We start from the raw sequence: 19833 nt of genomic DNA on the forward strand, positions 1-19833 counted from the left end.
TACGGTTAAAATATTTCACTTTTGCAAAGTTCGTAAAACTCATGTGACCATAGGCTTTGGAGCTTCGACTTCATTAACTTCAAGGTGAATTTTCCTCTGCTTGTATCCATTTGCAAGCCTAGTTTGGCTCTCAATCAGTAATTGTTAATTGAAAGAATGGAGAAATTAATCTGTAAAAGACAATGTAGATGGATGGATGGACACATCAAAGGCAAGGCTGCTGCCAGCCATGCATATGTGCCGACGGCATCTCCATCCCAGGGATGCAACTGGTTGGCCAGCCACAGAGCCCTCCAGGGAGACCTGTTTTTCAGATCATGACAGTTTTCAAAAGTACAGATTATCTTGGCTGATAGTGAAGATGAGAGGGCAGCCTGAATATGATAGAGAAGAAGAGAATGAGAGGTTAGGTAGGGAGTGGGGCGGGAAGGATCAAAACAACTTTTCTTCCAAATGGGGCCATCAGTTCTCTCCCAAGCAATGGCAATTGCATGCACAGGTCCTAGGAGAGCATGTCACAGGTCACTTGTGTGCACATAAAACACAAAGGTTTCTGAAGTGACCCACCAGTGACAGCCATCTGCTGGCTCTAGGGAGAATTCTTTGCAGAATCTGAAGATTTATCTACATATTCCTAAGAAGTTTCTGTGGTTAGCTCTTTTTCTGAATGACAAAACAGGTTGGTGGGGAGCAGGAATGGAGTGTGTTCTATGTGACTGATTTGTGAACTTCAGGAGATCTGTTGTAGAGCTAGGGCAAAATCTCATATTCTCCATATCCTTGTCCCCTAGGACATTGATACTCTCTTATTCATTCACTGATTCAACAATTATGTATTGACTGTGTATTGTTAGCAACTACATGCCAGGCACTCCTTTAGAGCCAGAGATACAGCAGGGGACAGGACGAGCAAAGCCCTGCCCTCGTAGAGCTTCCATTAGTCGGGGAAGAAATAGTGCATTAACAAACAAATAATACACTCCAGTGGCAGAGGGTGGTAAATACCACTGAGACAATGAAACGAGGCTGGGATGGGGGTTTGTGGAGGCAGCATCTTCAGGAGTATCCTCCCTTTCACTCCGTCTGGGGCTGGAGTGGTGAGAAGGAGGTACTGTGTGGGCATCTGGGCAGAGTGTCCCTTTCCAAAGGGAAAAGCAACACCAAACACGGAGGCCGGAGACCCAGAGGAGCTGGCACGGCAGAGGGACAGAGAGATGTCAGTGTGTCTGCCGTGAAGTAAAAGAGGCTGGAAGGAGATGGGCTTCATAGATTATAGTGGGGATGATATATTCATACAAATTAGCCTATCTGTTTAGCCAGATTAACTCTCTGCTTTCACAGTGCATTCCACATACCCAGAAAGGTATGCAGAAAGTGACCATGGTGAAGGTAAAGACCGCCAAAACAGTTCCAGAAGCAGGTCTAGGGACCTATGAGCATGATGGAGGGAGTCTGCCATCCCTAGAGGAAAAATGGGTGAAGTGAACGGGTTCACATAATCTTACTCAGGCATGTGCCAAGCCACCCAAGAGAGTGAGCTGACACCAACTATGAAGAAATAATCTTCTTTACAGTTATAAAGACCTCCCTGGCTCCTATGGATGAATAGATGAATAGGATAAGAGAAGTAGCAGTGAGGCCAATTAGAAGGTCATGGCAATAGTTCAGGCCAGAGATGGTGGTCTATGGTCATACTTGTAGGGACATATGTTGCAGGTAGAGCTAGGAAGTCTTGCTAAATATTTGAATGGGGGTGTAGGAAAGTAGGGAAGAGACTAGACTAATGTCATTTGCTGAGAGAGGAAAGATGAGAGGGATAGAATTTTGGTGGGAAGATAAAAAGTTCTATTTGGCTGTGTTGTTTTTGACACTTAACAGTGTGTTTAGTAGGACACTGGACAGAAGAATCTGGAACCTAAGGAGGAGGTTAGGGCTGTTTATTTCTTATCAGTTTTATTAGCCCCACTTCAGCAATGTGGTGAGCAAGCAGGCAAATATATGGTTCAAATTTTACCAGTGCGACCATGACAGGATGACTGACTAGCTGTTCACCAAAAGTTCTTGCTCCCCTAAAGAAGAGTTGTTGCTGGAAACAGCTGCCCCCTCGAACTAATTTCTCAACCCCTCTTGCATTTGGGCAGGAGTTTCATGACTAGTATTGATCCAGGCCAAGACATTTACAAAGTGGCTCAGTCTAATCAGTTCCCTCTCTTACAGTTTAGCTGGCTACATACAGAAGATAACATGTCCCTTGGACAGCGTTTCTCAACCTTAGCAACAATAACATTTTGGGTCAAAAAAATACTTTGTCGTAGGGACCATCCTGTGTGCTACATAATGTTTAGCAGCATCCCTGCTCCCTTCCCACTAGATGCCAAGAGAATCTCCCTAAGTAGCGACAATCAAAATACCTCCAGGCATTGCCAAATATGTCCCGGGGGCAAAGTCACCCCTTGCTGGGAACCGCTACCCTCAGGTGGTGATGCCGCCAACTGGAAGGACTTGGGTCACTGAGACACTGTATGGAGGAGAGTCATCGTCTGCTGAAAACCCACATCGTATTATCAGATGAGTGATAAATAAACGTTTATTGTGTTAAACCATTGGGCATCAAGGGACTCATCTGTTACAGCAGCTATTTTACTTTGAGAAGTCCAGCACTGTAATAATGCCATAAACAAAGACAAAAAACAACAAAACCTAGAAACTACAACCTTCTTGTCACTTTAATGCCACTAATTACCTGTGTAACTCTATATAAATCACTGACTTCATTAACTTCTCTGAGCCTTAGCTTATTTCTCATCTGAAGATAAGATAGTGTTGGCCTCAATATGTGGCTTCCATGCATTAAAGACTGCAACACACAAGAAGAAATGGATTGTGACTGAAGATATACATGAGTTTCACAGAGCAATGCTTACTGTGAGCACACAAGTTTGATATGGACAGAATACTAAACCACCATTACAGGTATGGGTGTAAAGAGTGCTTAAGAAAATGGAAAAAATGTTGATTTTACAGTGTTGAAAAGCAAGACATCTTAACTGAGTTCCTTCTCATGGCAATTACCTTGAACACCATGCATAAAAGCCCATTTTTGCTTAGAAATGTTGTTTTTCTAATAGAAAGGAAACCTAACACTACATTTTGAATCCAAAGAAAACCCAGATTCTGGCTTCTACAACACTTCTGACAGACTATATAATCTATAAAAGTGGTGTGAGGAAAATACGTTGCTTCCATTAGAAATTTTGGGGGGAGAGAGAATGGCATCATTTGTAGCACTTTCCAAGGACCCATTCTATATAAATATAAGATGTTATTCTATCTGCCTTTCACAATTAAAAGGAAAAAAATAGGAAAATTTTTCTTTTAAAATATAAGACTTTGAACCCTGAGTCATTGGTATCACAGACATTGATTACAGCATGGAGGACAATCTCAAAGAGTAGCCTATTTTCCTGTCCCCAGCTTTTTTTCTTAATTGAAAAAATTCTACATCCTAAATCTACAGGCTACAGGCTTCCTGACAGCTGCAGTGGAAGTGAAGGAATCAGTCTTTGTTAAGAAGTCCCCCTTTCTGGAGCCTTCACTTGAAAGTTTGATGAGAAGTAAGATATAATAGAGGTAATGAGGTAGAAGCACATTTTTTTGAAGACTCCAATTTTTCCTATGTGTCCTCACAGTTGCATCCTTTGCAACATAGTCTAGTGGGGTTATACATTACTTTGCCAATTGGTTCCAGAAGTTGGTCAACTGTTTTAATATCCCTCTGAGGAGTTATCCTTTGTTGCTCATAGCATAGACACCTCCTAAGACTGCAATTTCCTGGACCTCAATTGCCTGTGAAATCTCTTGGAAAGGCTACATCAAGTATCAAGAGTACCATTGTCTTCCTTTTCCTACCTAGATATATTAGTATTTCATGCCTCAGTGGATAAGAAGAGAAATTATGGAAAGTGGAAGAGGGAGGTTTGAAACATATCTAACGCAAGGGATAGGGTTGCATATCAGTGGAGACGATATATAGTGAGATGTTTCTTTTTCCAGAAAGGTGGTAGAATGGAACATCATCACTACATTCATCCCAAAACTCTCTCGCCTTGAAGTTCCTAGGCATTCTTGATGCCGATGATAATGATGATGATGATGAAGTAAGAATACTGATACTTAAAGAGGGTTAGTAACTTGCCCGTATAACAAAACCAACAAGTGACACTACTAGGATATGAATTTGAGTCTATTAGAATCCAAGTTTGTGCCCTTAGTCGTTATGGTATGCTGCCTTTTTCATTCCCCTAAGACGTCCACAGTGGAAGTAACTGTGGCATTCTAGAACAGATCTCATGGATAATTAGTGCTAGTGCACCACTGATGGTGATGGCGTCCTCTTTTGTTGACACCTTGCGTTTTTCAAAGAAATAATGCTTTCTCTAAAATCCTAACATTAGCTTCAATGCTTTGTAAGAGCATTTCTTTTTGCTTTTTTCAAGTTTCCCTAGGTGGCCATCTACAATCTTGTTTTCTTCTGGAAATATACTCACGTTCCCTGATCACATGCCATGTGGGCATGTGACCTAGGCCCAGCCATAGTGGTTGGGCCACACTTTAGTACATGGTTCAGCTGGGCCAATCAGAGTCATTCCCTGAGGTCTTTGGCGGTGAAGAAGACTGTGTAGCTACATGAGTCAATAAATAATCTTTTTTGTTTTGTTTTGTTTATTTTGATTTGGAGTTCTGAAAGAGTCATGATAAATACAATCTTATCCTCAATTCTTTTTGGTTTTTATCTTATTGTAGGCCTCAGCGTACTTTAGCTATAGGAGAATTTGGTTTTGTACCAATAAAGACCAAGATGTTCATTTGAGAGTAAACCAAACATGAGATAAAGATGGGAATGGTACCTATAGGGAAGCATCCTTATTGTAAGTGTTGGAGGACATAATTCCAAGGGAAGTTATAATATATCTTCTCAAAATATTTGTTTAAATATGGTAAGAAATTTTCACAAGGAGGAGGTGCTAGAGAAGATGTTGTTCTGTCTAAGTGTAGGAGAGTCCTGAGGATTTTCTGGATCTAATCTGTACTACTTTATGCCAAGTTTGAGGACTCATCATACTTTAGGCTTTATAAAATATTTCTCCTCTGGGTGCTTCTGTGTGCGTAAAATTTCTATATTGGGTATGCATGTTTTTTCTAGTGGAACCTTTCTCCATTGTGTACATCTTTTTCTCCCCTAGGGACCCACAAGGAAAAAATATATATCAGCTTGTTTTTCTAAATAGAGGTTTGTACTCAACACAAAATTCTAGCTACAAGTAAATTATGCTCTGATCTTGAGGGATAAAATAAACACAAAGCAATGCAGAACTGTGTTTTGCCAGAGCCAAATGGAACATGACGTTCAGAAGTTTCCAATCAAGTTCCAAAATTAGACTAAATCTTGGCAAAATGCATACTCATGTCCCATTAGGAATCTTATCATTTGAACTCAATTCTGAGTATTCCACTCCTTACTCATTCCATTAGCTCCTAGGAGGCCTGAGGACCTGACTCCATGTGTTTCAGACCTGCCCCAGGACTGCTGATTTCTTTTTTGCTATTGGCAAGACTATGTCCCAGCTGGGATGGAAATAGGGCAACAAAAACCTATTCAGTGATCTAAGATTTGAAGGCCAACCTCAGCTCCATTGCTTCTAGGAAGTCCAGTTGTTGCTGATAGGACATTGAGTAGTTACCACCACTTGATTTTACAACTATAGCCCTCTCAGAAGCACTTGGTGGTAGGTGCTGGATCTAAGCCTTTTGGCTTGTCCTTGAGTGCTGGCTTACTATGAAAGGCTCTCTGGATTATACAGTCTATAAAACATATTTCATTTCCAGGTTAGAGGCCTTCTTGGATAGGTACTCTGGTTCAAGTGTGAGTGTAAGAGTCCTTATCAGTTCCTATCTGGAAGTTGTTAAAAACAGCCATATGATTGCCAGTTAGTGTCAAACAAGGGTACGTAAATATTTGCTGAGTTACCTTCCAGGGGCCAGGATACCAAACTTCACCACCAAGGTGGACTTGAAACTCTTCCTTCTTTTGTTTATGTGCCTCTAAGCACAAGGTGTTATCTTATCTCCCCCAACACATGAATCAGAGTATACATTTTGTCAGCTAGTATCTTCTTAATCCCTTAACATGCTGAGTTCATTCTAATCTTAACATTTGACTCATTTCAGTTTCCCCTCTTGGAATACTTCCCTCCATTCCACTCTCTAACTTCCGTTCCTGCCTCAAGCTCATCTCAAATCTTCAAGATCCTCTGTGAGGCATCCCTGTCAACAATTTCAGCTCACTTCAATTGCTTGCTTCTTTCTTTTCTCATTGCCTACCATCACGCAATGATGGCTTCATTAATATTCAGACTTTTATTTTTCTGCAATTGAGTTCTACTATGGTACCAAAGCATTTTCAAGTCAGCACACATATTTCAAAATTTCTTTTTTATATCTCTTGCAATTTTGAAAGATAGGTACTTGGTATTTGCTCAAAGTTTCATGTACATCCACCAAAAGATGTGCAAAATCTTTATACTAAACACTAGAGAACATTACTGAGATAAATTGAAGAAGGCCTAAGTAGATCCTAAGTATTTTCATCACACGCACAAAAAAAAGTAACTGTGTGAGGCGGTGGATATGTTAATTAGCTTGATTGTGGCAATTATTTTACAATGTATACATATGTCAAAACATCACATTCTACACCTGGAATATGTACAACTTTTATTTGTCAATTATACCTCCTAAAGAAAAAAAAGGCTTAAATTAGTAAAAGTATAAATTGTGCTCTTGGGTGGGACTTGGTGTTATGATGCAGAAGAGTATCTTCACGGTAGTGGAAAAGACAAAGCTTTCATAAATAGCACAAAAAATGTACTAAACATAAAGTTGATTAGACATAAAATAAATTAGACTGCATTAAAAATAAGAATCTCTGTTTATCAGAAGACACCATTAAGAGAGTGAAAAGTAAGGCCATGGATTGGGAGAAGATACTTGTGAATCATATATCTGAAAAAAAAACTTGTATCCAAATATACAAAGCTATCCTACAAATTAATAAGGAAAAGATAGATACCCCAACAGAAAAGTGTGCAAAACACTTGTAGAGTTTACAAAAGATGAACTCTGAATGGTCAATAAATGCATAAAAAGCTGCCTCTGATTCCACTACTCTTCATAAAAATGCCAATTAAAATCATGAACTTCAAAAACAAACCCACCAGAATGCTAAAATGAAAAAGACATTCAATACCAAGTGTTGGCAAGGATTTGTAGTATTTGGAACTCTTACACAGTTAGTATACAGTGTTAGTACATAGTTGTTACAACTACTTTTCAAATCTATGCAGCAGGATCTCCTAAAGCTGAACATACACGTGCCACATGACCTAGCATTTTCACTCATAGATATACATGAGTACATATGCTTACCAAAAGACACGTAGGAAGAACATTCATAGCAGCACTATGCATAATAATAAAAAAGCAAAAACAACCCAAATTTCAACGGTAGAATGGACACGTAAGTGTGGTATATCCATACAATGAAATTCTTTCAGCAACAAAAATGAACAAAGTATGGCTACATGTAAGCTTGATGGATCTCACAGACATTTACTGAGCAAAAGAGGTCAGAGTCAGAGTATCTAGTGTATCCTTGGATTTCTTTAAAGTTAGAAAAGAAGCACAACGAATCTATGGTAACCTGCGAGGGGAGGTAGAGATTGAAGGAATAACCAGGAGAGCTTTGTGGATGTGGTACTATTCCATTTCTGCATCTGGGTGGTTGTTACAGGGTTTGTTCTTTTAGTGAAAATTCATTCAATTGGTCACTTACGATAGTGCACTTTTTCTTTATATGAAGTGTTTATGCTTAAAAGCAAAAGGCTGTGTCCTGGGAGGATGAACTTCTGCTCAGCAGGGATTCTTCTCACTGCTTCACTTCTGCTCATAAACTCAGGAGTGGGAAATAAGGAAAGTTTGATTAAACAAACAGACTCATAAGTCAGCTTTTAAACCTCATCATGACCCTGGAAAGGATAGAACACTCGTTTGAGCTACTCAACTCCTCCTGCTTCAACAAATTTACTCATAAAACCATTTTATACATGTCACTTTGCTTGGCTTTCAACAGGCAGAGTATCTTTATTAGGAACATTCCCGCTCTCATTATCTCCTGACTGTGGCTTATCTCCTGGCTTAGAATTTATGTCTCAGGACTGTGATCTTGTTGAATCCTGCATTATAATTGCTTATATTCTTTTCTTATTCTACCACCCCCACCTCCTGAGGGCAAAATGGCCCTCTGCTGCTCAGTTGTGTACATAGAAGAGGCTCAAGGCTGAATTTTTATAAAATTTAATTTAGTTGGATTAACTGCAAGGCTCAGTTACAAGTTAAGTGGGTGGCTACAGCTTCACCTCATTAGGCCACCATTCCCACCAAAACTCATTGTGGTGCTGAGGCATTTTTGCTGGAGTCTATATGACTATAGGCATGATTTCCTAAGGTTCTTCTTGAATATGCAAATTGACTTAGGATATTCCAACCAGAACATTCTTGAAGGATAAGGCAAATTGGTAAATATATTATCCTATTTTTGTGTAAATTCTATCAATTACACCAAAGTAAGGTGTGAAAGTATTGGGTTTAAAGTCTAGAAGTTCTGAATGTAAAATGTTTCTACTGCAACACTTACTAACTCTGGGACTTTGATGGTGTTGGGGGGGGCATTTAGCATCTGTTCTCTCATCTTTCCCAATGGGGCAGCAATGCCACCCCTCAGGAGTATTGGGAGGATTCATTCATGTGTGCATGCATTCAGCTTTCTTGAGAAGCACTCCATGTGTCAGGCACTCCATTGGCCCTGAGGATTCACAGAGGATCACGGTCCAGTTGGTGAGGAAGACGTACAAACAAATCGGTTCAGTATTTCTCAATCTTTTTTTCATTATTGGCCTCTAAGGAGCCTTGGTAGACATTTTTTCAAAATCTTCCCTTCTCCAACCTGTGAAATTTTAATACCACAGATATACTGTATTTGTGTACTATATGCATATCTGTGATTTATAATAAAAAGAACAAAACATCCAGCCTCCCTCGACCAAGAACCGCTTCTGGCTCCCTTGAAGATATCAACTCGTTTGAGAATGAAAGAAACGAATGATTACGGAGGAGTGTAGTGAGTGCAATTGGATGAAGGACAAGCTGCCAAGTTTGCCTCACCATGGGTACGGGAGACTCACTGCAATGGGTGAAGTCAGGAAAGGTCTCAGGGAGAAAAGTGGGATGCCAGTGATCCCAAAGGAGGAATCTGAACTCTCTGGTGGCCACAAGCAGGGGAAGTTCTCTTGGAAAGGCACAGGGGTGCATCTATTCAGGGTGGGCACAAGAAGAGGGGCCGAGGGACAGGAAGAGGGCAGCGGCAGGAACAGAGGGCCTCAAATGCTGAACCCAGGAGAGCAGACGTGACCCAAAGAAACTGGCAATGCATAGAGTCTTAAGAAGGGGAATGACTTGCTCGTATGTATACATTTCCAAGTTCATTCAGGCTGTGTGTGGGTGAGTCAGGGAAATCCAGTCAGAGATAAAGGCAGAAATCATGAGTTCAATGAGAGTGGTTGCCTGTGAGGATGAGAGGAGAGAAATTTTGGAATAGGATCAAGTGAAACAGTGTATATACAAGCACTTGGCATGCAGTAGGTCATTGATAATAGTGCATATGACTAATGTTTGGGCATTTGGTACCATTTAGCAGGTTGGCATTGCAGAAGCTTCCCACAGGCCACAGAACCTGATTGCTTCAATGTCTCAGGAGCCCGAGGTTTGATGTTTGTTAAATCGATGTTTTTCTTTGAGGTGAAACTAGGCAGGGTAAACCTGGCCAGTGGGCTCCTGGGGGAACTGCACAGGCTGCTTCTGTCTGACTGGGCCCCGACCACTCAGCTACCAACTCCATGAATTACATACAAATGTGACAACAGCACAGACCAGGCCACAGGCATTCTCAGAGCTGTGCAGGGTTTTATTCATTCGCTTCAGATGTTCCCTTGCCTTAGCTCTGGTGAAATCAGAACCCACTGACTACACCAGTTGCTACATTTGCCATCTCTTCTGCCTGGCTTTGATCTCTTCTGGGAATCACCCAAACGGCCACCAACACCCTTGAGAGATGTTGTGGCTCTTGTTCACAGTAAATGAGATTGCTATGGGTTATCCAACATAAACTTATTCATTTCCTCATAGTAGTTTTTTAGGCCTTTTGAAAAAACTAAAAGAAGTCAGCAGTGACGTAACATGCAGGGAAGTGTGAGGAGCGTTAACATGGGATGGCTTTTCTATGAAGTGGAGGGGTGGTGGTTGGCGGCCTTTTGGTAATGGAAGGACAGTTTGCCCTTTCTAGAAGCTGAGAAGGAATTCAGGGAAGCAGAACAAGGAGGACAGTATGCTGGTGGTGCTAACTTTCTTTTCCAGGTTGGGAGCTGCCCAGTAAGGCCTTGGGGTTCACAGGGAGGTGTCTGCCTCTCCTCTCTGGGACCCTGAGCTGTATGTTACAGCCCATGGTCTTTAGCCTTATGCAGAGCACACTTGCTGTGTTTGATAAATGGCTTTGAAGTGAGGATGCTTCTTTTGTCTATTCCAAATCAGATCCATCCTCTGGTGGCCACCTCCTTGGCTCTCATCTTTATGGTCCCTTTCAAGGCTTCCAGAGCCCACTGCAATGGCAGCAGAAGTCAAGAACTGCCAAAGCCTCCCTCTCAACTGCCCCTTCTAACCTCCCTTCTGTTTGGCTTCTCGGCTTCTCTTGGCTTCCCACGCTGGTTGTCCACGTCGCCTAACCCCAGTTGGACCGGCAGCTGTGTCTCGGGCTGTTTACCTTGGCTCTGACACTGACTGCCTTTAGAGTGCTGCTTTCTGAAATTGTCCTTCATGAGTCTGCAAGGAAACTTGGGCAAAGGGCCCTGGCCCTCTGCTTGCTCAGGGTGTGGGAGCTAGATTCAGCCAGGCCCACAGGGCCCTCCAGTTTCCACTTATCTGTTAGGAGAAGAAGGAAACAACAGTGCTGAGAAGGAGCTGGAGCAGAAGAGAGTTAAGGAGCTTGCTAGCCAGCTCCCAGGTGCTGCACAAGGCCAGAGTGCCTGACCTGGCTCAACTTCCATTCCAGGCAGGGCTTACTTAATGAGTGAAAGGACATATCCAAAGGGTGCTGCTGATTCGGGCATTTTGGTATCTATATGGAGGCCTACCTTCGGTACTGTGCTACAGGTTCTGACATAGCCAATGTTTACCAATTAACTGGATTCACAGCTTTGGGAATATGTTAAATAAATACTGACACAATGCAAAGCTGGGAGTGGAGATAAGTACACTGATAAACCCAGGATTTAGAGCAATTTCAAGAGGCTGAACAATGACATAACATTCAGGGAAGAATGAGAAACGTTAATGAGAACGGTGAATGTTTTTTCTCTTAGCAACAAAGTACAAGAGAGAGGAGATGTGGGATGTTATCATGAATTAGAGGAGCCTTTAGGATTTTAGTTGACAATAAGGTAAAGGGCCTAACGCACTTGATCTGGCATCTCAAATTTTACATACCCAAAACTGAACATGTCAAATTCATACCTCCCCTGTCAGTCCCAATTTCTGTTGATTAGAGCTGTTAGCCTCCCAGGATTGTTTATTATACGATTGCATTCTGTGGCCAACTATTTAATAAACATATATTTGGTATATAATCCTATAAAATATTTTAATGAGTCATTTGATCATTCATTAATTCTTTTTTTTTTTTTTTTTTTTGAGACAGAGTCTCACTCTGTCTCGTAGACTGGAGTGCAGTGGCACAATCTCAGCTCACTGCAACCTCTGCCTCCCGGGTTCAAGTGATTCTCTTGCCTCTACCTCCCGAGTAGCTGGGACTACAGGTATGTGTCACCACACCTGGCTATTTTCTGTATTTTTAGTTGAGATGGGATTTTGCCATGTTACCAAGGCTGGTCTCGAACTCCTCAGCTCAGGCAATCTGCCCGCCTTGGCATGCCAAAGTGCTGGGATTACAGGCATGAACCACCACGTCTGGCCTCATTCATTCTTTCAATAAATGTTTATTGAGCACTGAGTAAGTATCACACATTATCGTAACTGAGACATCGTCTCTACCCTCCTAGAACTTGTTCTACCAGAGGAAATGGACATTAAACTTGTGAATACATACAAACTTATTCAAAATTATAATCCTCATTAACTTTATGAAAGAACAAGGTTCTAGGCAGCATAGAGTGGGCAGATGAGACCTAATTTTGGAAGAAGGATTAAGGGCATGTTCCTTGAGGAAGTGAATTTTGAGTTCATGGAAAGTTACATAGCTATGTTGTCCAATATGGTAGCCACTAGCCCCATGTTGGCATTTAAGTTTAAATAAATTAAATGTAAATAAAATTAGAAGTTCAGTTTCTCGGTTGTGCTAGCCATATTCAGGTACTCACTAGCCATCTGCAGCAAGTGGCTACCATATCACATAACACAGATAATGAATGTTTCCATCATTGCAGAAAATTCTATTGGATGGTGGTGTTATGTAGGATTTAACTAGATGAAAAGGCCAGGTACAGTGGCTCACGCCTATAATCCCAGCACTTTGGGAGGCTGAGGCGGGTAGATCACTTGAGGTCAGGAGTTCAAGACCAGCCTGGCCAACATGGAGAAACCATGTCTCTGCTAAAAAATACAAAAATTAGCTGGGCATGGGGGCAGGTGCCTGTAATCCCAGCTACTCGGAGGCTGAAGTGGGAGAATCACTTGAACTTGGTAGGCGGTGGTTACAGTGAGCTGAGATCATGCCATTGCACTCCAGCCTGGGTGATAGAGGGAGATTCTGTCTTAAAAAACAAACAAACAAACAAAAAAAACAAAACAAAACTAGCTGAAAAGGAGAACAGGGGAAGAGGAAGGGAACACCTTAAGCAAAAAAGATACTACTTAATTTAGAGAAACCTAACTATAACTTAAGATAATTCTTCAGAATGTTCATTGATGGTGACATTGGATGATGGGGTTTTGGGGAAGGATCAGAGGATATTGAGAATGTCCCCTTTTCCTGTTTTTCTAACTCAGGTTCTGGACAGTTAATACCTAGCCGATTGTGCAGTGCTTATTAACAGATGGGGCCCCTGTTCTCAACCCTTGCTTTGGTTCCCAGGTATACAAAATAGTGGTCAAGACAGCATGACATAGAACAATATTGTGCTTGAATTGTCCAATGAAATATAAAATGAGGGACATAGAATAGGACAATTGACAATAAGTTTGGTACGTCAATTGTATGGTAAAAAGTCACACATAACTGAATATTGGAAGTGGTCGCCCTCTGTGTCTTTTGCCATTTGCCACAGTTCCTCGTCCTCTGTCCATCACATAAGCACCAGTGCTCCTGGGCATTCTATCCTGGGACCTGTTCTTTTTTCTTGCCACTGATTCCTGAGCAAGGTCATTCATTCCGTGACTTCACATGGTATCCATGTGTTATTGGGTCCCAAGTCTGTATTTCTAGCCCCACACTGCTCTGCTTCAGAAATCCAAATTCAAATGCCCAATAAGAGACTCCAGTCAACTGTCCTATGGACACTTCAAACTCACCCCATATAGTGCCCACCTAAACTGCACTTCCTTCTCAGTTCCTACCTCAACAATGGCAACTCTGTCCACACCAGAAGCCAGAAGCCTTAACTTTCATATGGAAACCCCATCAGTTACCAAGTCCTGTTGATTTTACCTCCCAAGTAACCTCTCAAATGTATTGACTTTTCTCCCTTTTCTTCAGCATCATCCTAACTTGTCATGCACTGCCTGGATTGTGTTACCATTTCCTAACCAGTCTCCTTGGTTCTAGTCTTGGCCTGCTCCAAACCATTCTTCACTCTCCAGCTGTAGCAATCGTCCTAAATCTGGTAATGTCCTTCTGTTGCTGAAAACCCTTCAATGACTCCCCATTACATCAGCCAGATTGACTTTGTGGTTACAAGGCCCATCTAGATTTGGCCCTGATTACTTCTCCAGCTGCTTCTTTTACCCTTTCTTCCTTGCATTGCTAAGTATTCTGCAGACATACTTAGCTTCTTTCAGTTCTAGGTATCCAGGATGCTTAACTTTGTATTAGGATCTTTGCACATGTTATTTCCAGAAACACTTTTACTCCTCCACACCTTCTTTCCCTGCTTGCCTGACTTATTCAGTTTAAATGTTAACTTATTCAAGGAGACCTCCCCCAACTCCCCAGTGTGGGGTTAGTTGCCCCTGTCATAAACCCTCTGAAGTGAGTTGAGTGGTGATCTCCATCTGTCACCAACAAAGATACATGTACAACCTGATTCCCAGAACCTGGGAATGTTACCTTAGTTTTAAAAAGGGCTGTTTGCAGACATAATGAAATTAAGGATCTTGAGAGGAGATAATCCTGGATTATCCAGGTGGGCCCTTAATACAATGGTGAGTGTCTTTATGAGAGGCATGCAGAGGAGAGACACAGAGAGAGGAGGGAAAGGGCAACATGGAGAAGGAGACAAAGACCGGAGCTGTGCAAGCCCCAAACCAAGAAGCACCAGAAGCTGAGACTGGCAAGAAAGGAGGCTTCCCTAGAGCCTTCAGAGGGCGTGCTGCCCTGCTGACACCTTGATTTCAGACTTGTCTCCTCCAGGATGGTGAGAGAACACATTTGTGTTGCTGTAAGCCACACAGTGGGTGGTAATTCATTAGAGCAGCCCTGGGAGATGGGTGCATCCTCCCCTTAGTTCTTCTGCGACACCTCTGGTCACACTGCACTGAAGTGACCCCTTTACTCGTTTGCATCCCTAACTTCATCAGGCAGGGGCTTGCACATGCTATTACAATCATATCCCCCACACTGGCTCAGTACGTCCACAGATTAAGCCATCAATAATCATGCAATGTGTGAATGAAGCACTGTTGGTTGATATTAATACACAGGGCGCACCTTGCGGACTTGAGCTGCTCTGCGAATGTGGGCAGGATTTGGGTAACACTGAGAAGGGAAGTGATTACTCCTAGAAACTGGATGTGTAAGAATGAGGGCCTGGAGATGAGAGTGTGACTAATACATAAACTCACAGAGATCAGCCTGACTACAGGATAAGCTTCCTGAGATAAAGCTGATGAGAACCATAGTGAACTCACAGGCTCTCTCTTGCAGGCCAGAACTGCCCTCACAGGTGTACTCAGCATCTTTGGTTGAAGATAAAGAGTCACAATTTGCCATCACATCTGTTTTCTCATGCATGGCTGGCCAGGGTCTGGGTTTCCGGAGTAGCCCACTGCAGTGTACAAATGTTATCATGTTCTTTATTTGTCATTGGCCAGAAAAGATGGAAATACTGCTAAGGTTAAAAGTCATCAAAGCTTCTTGAATTGAAACCTACATTACTTGTCAGCCCCAGTGCAAAATAAAAATGCAGGCCTTTGTTCAGAAATCATGAGACATTTCAAAATGCAACAGCAAGGCATAAACCAGCTGAGGGGTCTTTCTAAGCAGGGGTCTTATGTAACTGCACACCCATGAGGCTGACTCTGGCCATGAAAAAAGGATTTGCTTGCAAATCAAAACCACAATGTGATACCACCTTACTCCTGCAAGAATGGCCATAATCAAAAAATCAAAAAATAATAGATGTTGCCATGGATGTGGTGAACAGAGAACACTTCTACACACTGCTGGGGGGAATGTAAACTAGTACAACCACTATGGCAAACAGTGTGGAGATTCCTTAAAGAACTAAAAGTAGAACTACCATTTGATCCAACAATCCCACTACTGGGTATTTACCCGGAGGAAAAGAAGTCATTCATTATACTAAAAAGATACTTGCACATGCATGTTTATAGCAGCACAATTCACAACTGCGAAAATGTAGAACCAACCTGTATACCCACCAATCAACGAGTGGTTAAAGAAACTGTGGTGCATATGTGTGTGTATATATATACACACACACATATATATGTATATATATGCGTGCACGCGCGCACACACACACACACACACACATATATATATATATGATGGAATACTACTCAGCCATAAAAAGGAATGAATTAATGGTATTTACAGCAACCTGGATGGGATTGGAGACTATTATTCTAAGTGAAGTAACTCAGGAATGGGAAACCAAGCATCACATGTTCTCACTCATAAGTGGGGGCTAAACTATGAGGATGCAAAGGCATAAGAATAACACAATAGAGTTTGGAGACTCAGGGGGAAAGGGCGGGAAGGGAGTGAGGGATAAAAGATTACAATTCGGGTTCAGTGTATACTGCTTGGGTGATGGGTGCACCCAAATCTCACAAATCACCACTAAAGAACTTACTCTTGTAACCAAATACCACCTGTTCCCTCAAAACATATGGAAATAAAAAAATAAGAAAAGAAGGATTTGCTGAAGATGAATATGAAGGTTTTGAATGGGTAGGGGTATGTTAGGGGGTCAGGTGGAAGGCTACTGCAATAATTCAGGAAGGCAGAAGTGAGGAGTCTCTGGGCTAGGATAGTTTTTTGGGAGATCAAAGGGAGGAAAAGGACAAACCTAAGGGATGATATATGCTCAGAGCCGGGGATGCTTCTGGGTCTTTCCAGGCTTAGAGCAGAGGGAGGCATCAGGAGGGTCCCCGAGGAATCCAGGAGACCATTTGTGTGTTATTGACATTGTACTGGGAGTTGCATCAGACAGGAATGACTAGAATTCAGCAGACATGAGAGTTACTGCAGGCATTTTACTCCACAAAGGAACCATATACAGATACCGGATTGTTGCCTAACAACTTTATGGCTTTAGAGAGGAATATGGATGTAAAAGGCAGTAGGAGAGAAGTCAAACCCTCAGATGCTCCCAGGGGCCCGGTGGTTACCTGAGTGTGTGAGGATGAGGAGCAGGTGGACTGTGACACACTCCTGGCTGTCCAAAAGTGACAGCCACTGGGCAGCTCCAGCCTGTCATGGCCACATGAGAACACAGGGTCAGGGTAACCAGAGCTTCAGATTTTTAAAGCGAAGCCAAAGATTAAGAACTGTGAAACCTCTCCCAATTTTTAACTGTTGGCAAGTAAGTTAGATTTTTTAAAATAAATACAGTAAGCCACAGCAAACATACCCGTAAACCAGGTCTGGCTCGTGGGACTCAGTAACCTGAGTTACTTGGTACAGGGTTCTGTGAATAGAGCTGGGCCTGAGTTCCAATCCTGCCTCCAGCTCTTAACTAGCTGCAGTCCTCAGGCAGAGTCTTTCTAAGCCTCATTTTTCTGTAGAATGGGGATAATTGTGGTATCTACCTCTCAGGGTAGTGGTGAGGATTCAGTGGCATCTTCTGGGTAAGGCACCGAAGCCAACGTCTTCATATAGAAGCTAAATAAATGTTGGCTGTCACTGTTCTTACCCATCTACTTTATGCCCGGTTCCTCGCGTGTGTACTTCATATATTCCACTTTATTTTATGCTCACAGTCACCCTGTCCCTTAGGCTTTATTATAGTATATCCATTTCCCAGAGGTGGGTTAGAAATGAGGAGTAGAGACAATAACCTCACTTGCTTCCTATCTGTCTCTCTGTGTGAGCAAGAATTCAAATCTCATTATTTCTGTCTCCAAAGGTGTTGCTTTCTAAACAGTATCTCTTACCCTGTATTGACTCTAGTATTTCCTATTGGAGGTTTCTACAAAGAATGTTCTAGCAAATGGTATTTTTCAAAGAAAATTTTAATAACAAAGCAAAAGCCAAAAAAAGGGCTCCTCCCCGCCCCACATACTGAAGTGTGCACACACACACGCGCACACACACCCACCCACCCAGACACACACATATGCACGTGTACACGCATGTGTGCTCAAAGCAAGCATAAGAAAAGCTGCCAGTACATTTCCCCCCATCTGATGGACTGTGAAGTAACACTGTTTGGGGGAACACATTATCCTTTGTGTTTTCCCAATCCCACGGGACAATTATTGCATTTCTATTCCGCCTCAAAGGTGAAGGAGTTGACAGTATAATGAATAAGGGACCTACGTACAGGCCCTGAGGCGAGAGATTAACAGGTAGGACCCAAATGCCTTTATTGAGCAGACAAACTCCCTTGGGTCCACTAAAGAGTGGTGACAGGTGTCAGAGCCAAGCATGGGGCCTTATGGCCTCTGTGCCCTGAAAGGCAATTAGATATTTGCTCAGTGGCCTACACCTCATGTATAACCTCCAGTCGTGCAAACTGATCATTCCATCTCCCTCTTTTACTCAGGGACTTGAGACTCTGGAGCTCTCTGCCCAGGATCTTCCAGCAATCAACATTTCTTAACAAAAAAAGAAAAGACTTGCATTATTGGTAAGTCTGAAATTAGCAGGAATTTTAACTTGTTCCTGGAACAAATACTAGGGCATTTGAATTGAGAGAGGAATTAGGGTAGGGGTGGGGGGAGATCCCAGCTGGGCAAGCCAGAATGATGAAATTCATGGCAAACAGCTTTGTTTGATTCTTTTGACTATGGCCAAGCCAGTAGGGCTGAGAGCATGATGTTCTCAGTAACAGCCTTGACAATAACATGATTTGTTTCTCTTCCAAAGCCGAAAATGGCATCTCTGCCTGCAAAGGGGAGCTTTCTTCTGAACCTGTGGGATGAGAGGGCTGCTTTCGTCCTACAGAGCAGGAAACGAAGGCATTAGGCAGAGCAGACTGGAATTGAAATGTCATCTGGCAATAACACTTGCCTAAACAATACGTGTTTTATTTTATTTTATTTTGGACTCTTGTCGTGGGTAGGATTTCAGACTAAGATGTTCCTTCCTCTTTCCTAACCGCCAGATTGAAACTGAATATTACCTTGGTCCAGGGAGCACAATACCTGTGTTATTTCTGTGTGGTTTTCTTCTCTTTACATTTTCTGGATTCTTTCAGGGAACTAGGAGGATGTAAAGCAAGCCGCAGTGCATTCTCAACAGGGAAAACTGAAAGCTCGTAGGCATTTATGCCACTAAGAAAAATAATTGTTGCAGTTAGCTAGCAGTTAATAATAATTGCAAGTGATTGCAAATCTCCTGTCCTGCAAAAATTTCTACAGACAGAAGCAAGTGACGGTTCCCTTGCTTTGTTCATCAGTGAAAAGCATAGATTAACCTCAACTCTGGCCAAAGGGATGCTCCAGTGCTGCAGGGGAAAAAACAAGCCAACAAAACAAGTGTGATCCCTGCCCCTACTGAACTTCCAGTATAGTGCAAGAACAAGGTGCACACAGTTGCATGCATGCACACACAGGTGGAAGAGGCAAGTCTCCAAATATGTGCATTGCACAAGTTCATTTCTAAGTCAATGGTATGAACTCACATTGCATCTGCCAATATAAATTGTACTATAAGGGTTAAGTAGGTTCTTAGGTCAGCAAACCACAGCCAATTTGCTTCTTCAGACAAGTGTAGGATTTGTCCACCTTTTATAACTTTGTCTCTATGGACAAAGGTATTGATTGATTCTCATAGTGTTCATAGCAAATCCCGGAGGCACTAAGTCACCATCCTGCAGGAGGGAGTGTCTCCCCCTTGTTCCTTTTGCATGAATTCTGCTTTCTTAAGAGTTTCAGTGGTAGTGAGGAGATGATACTTGGCCATTGGTGGGAGTATTGAGCAGTAGGTAGCTTGGGTGGGAATGGGAACTCAGGGAGGCATTCAGGGAGTGGCTCATCTTTAGGAAGAAATTTAAATCTTAGCCATGGCACTTATTAGTTATGGGG

Source organism: Colobus angolensis, unplaced genomic scaffold, assembly GCF_000951035.1.
Source record: "Colobus angolensis palliatus isolate OR3802 unplaced genomic scaffold, Cang.pa_1.0 Scaffold101, whole genome shotgun sequence".
Taxonomy (NCBI): Eukaryota; Metazoa; Chordata; class Mammalia; order Primates; family Cercopithecidae; genus Colobus; species Colobus angolensis.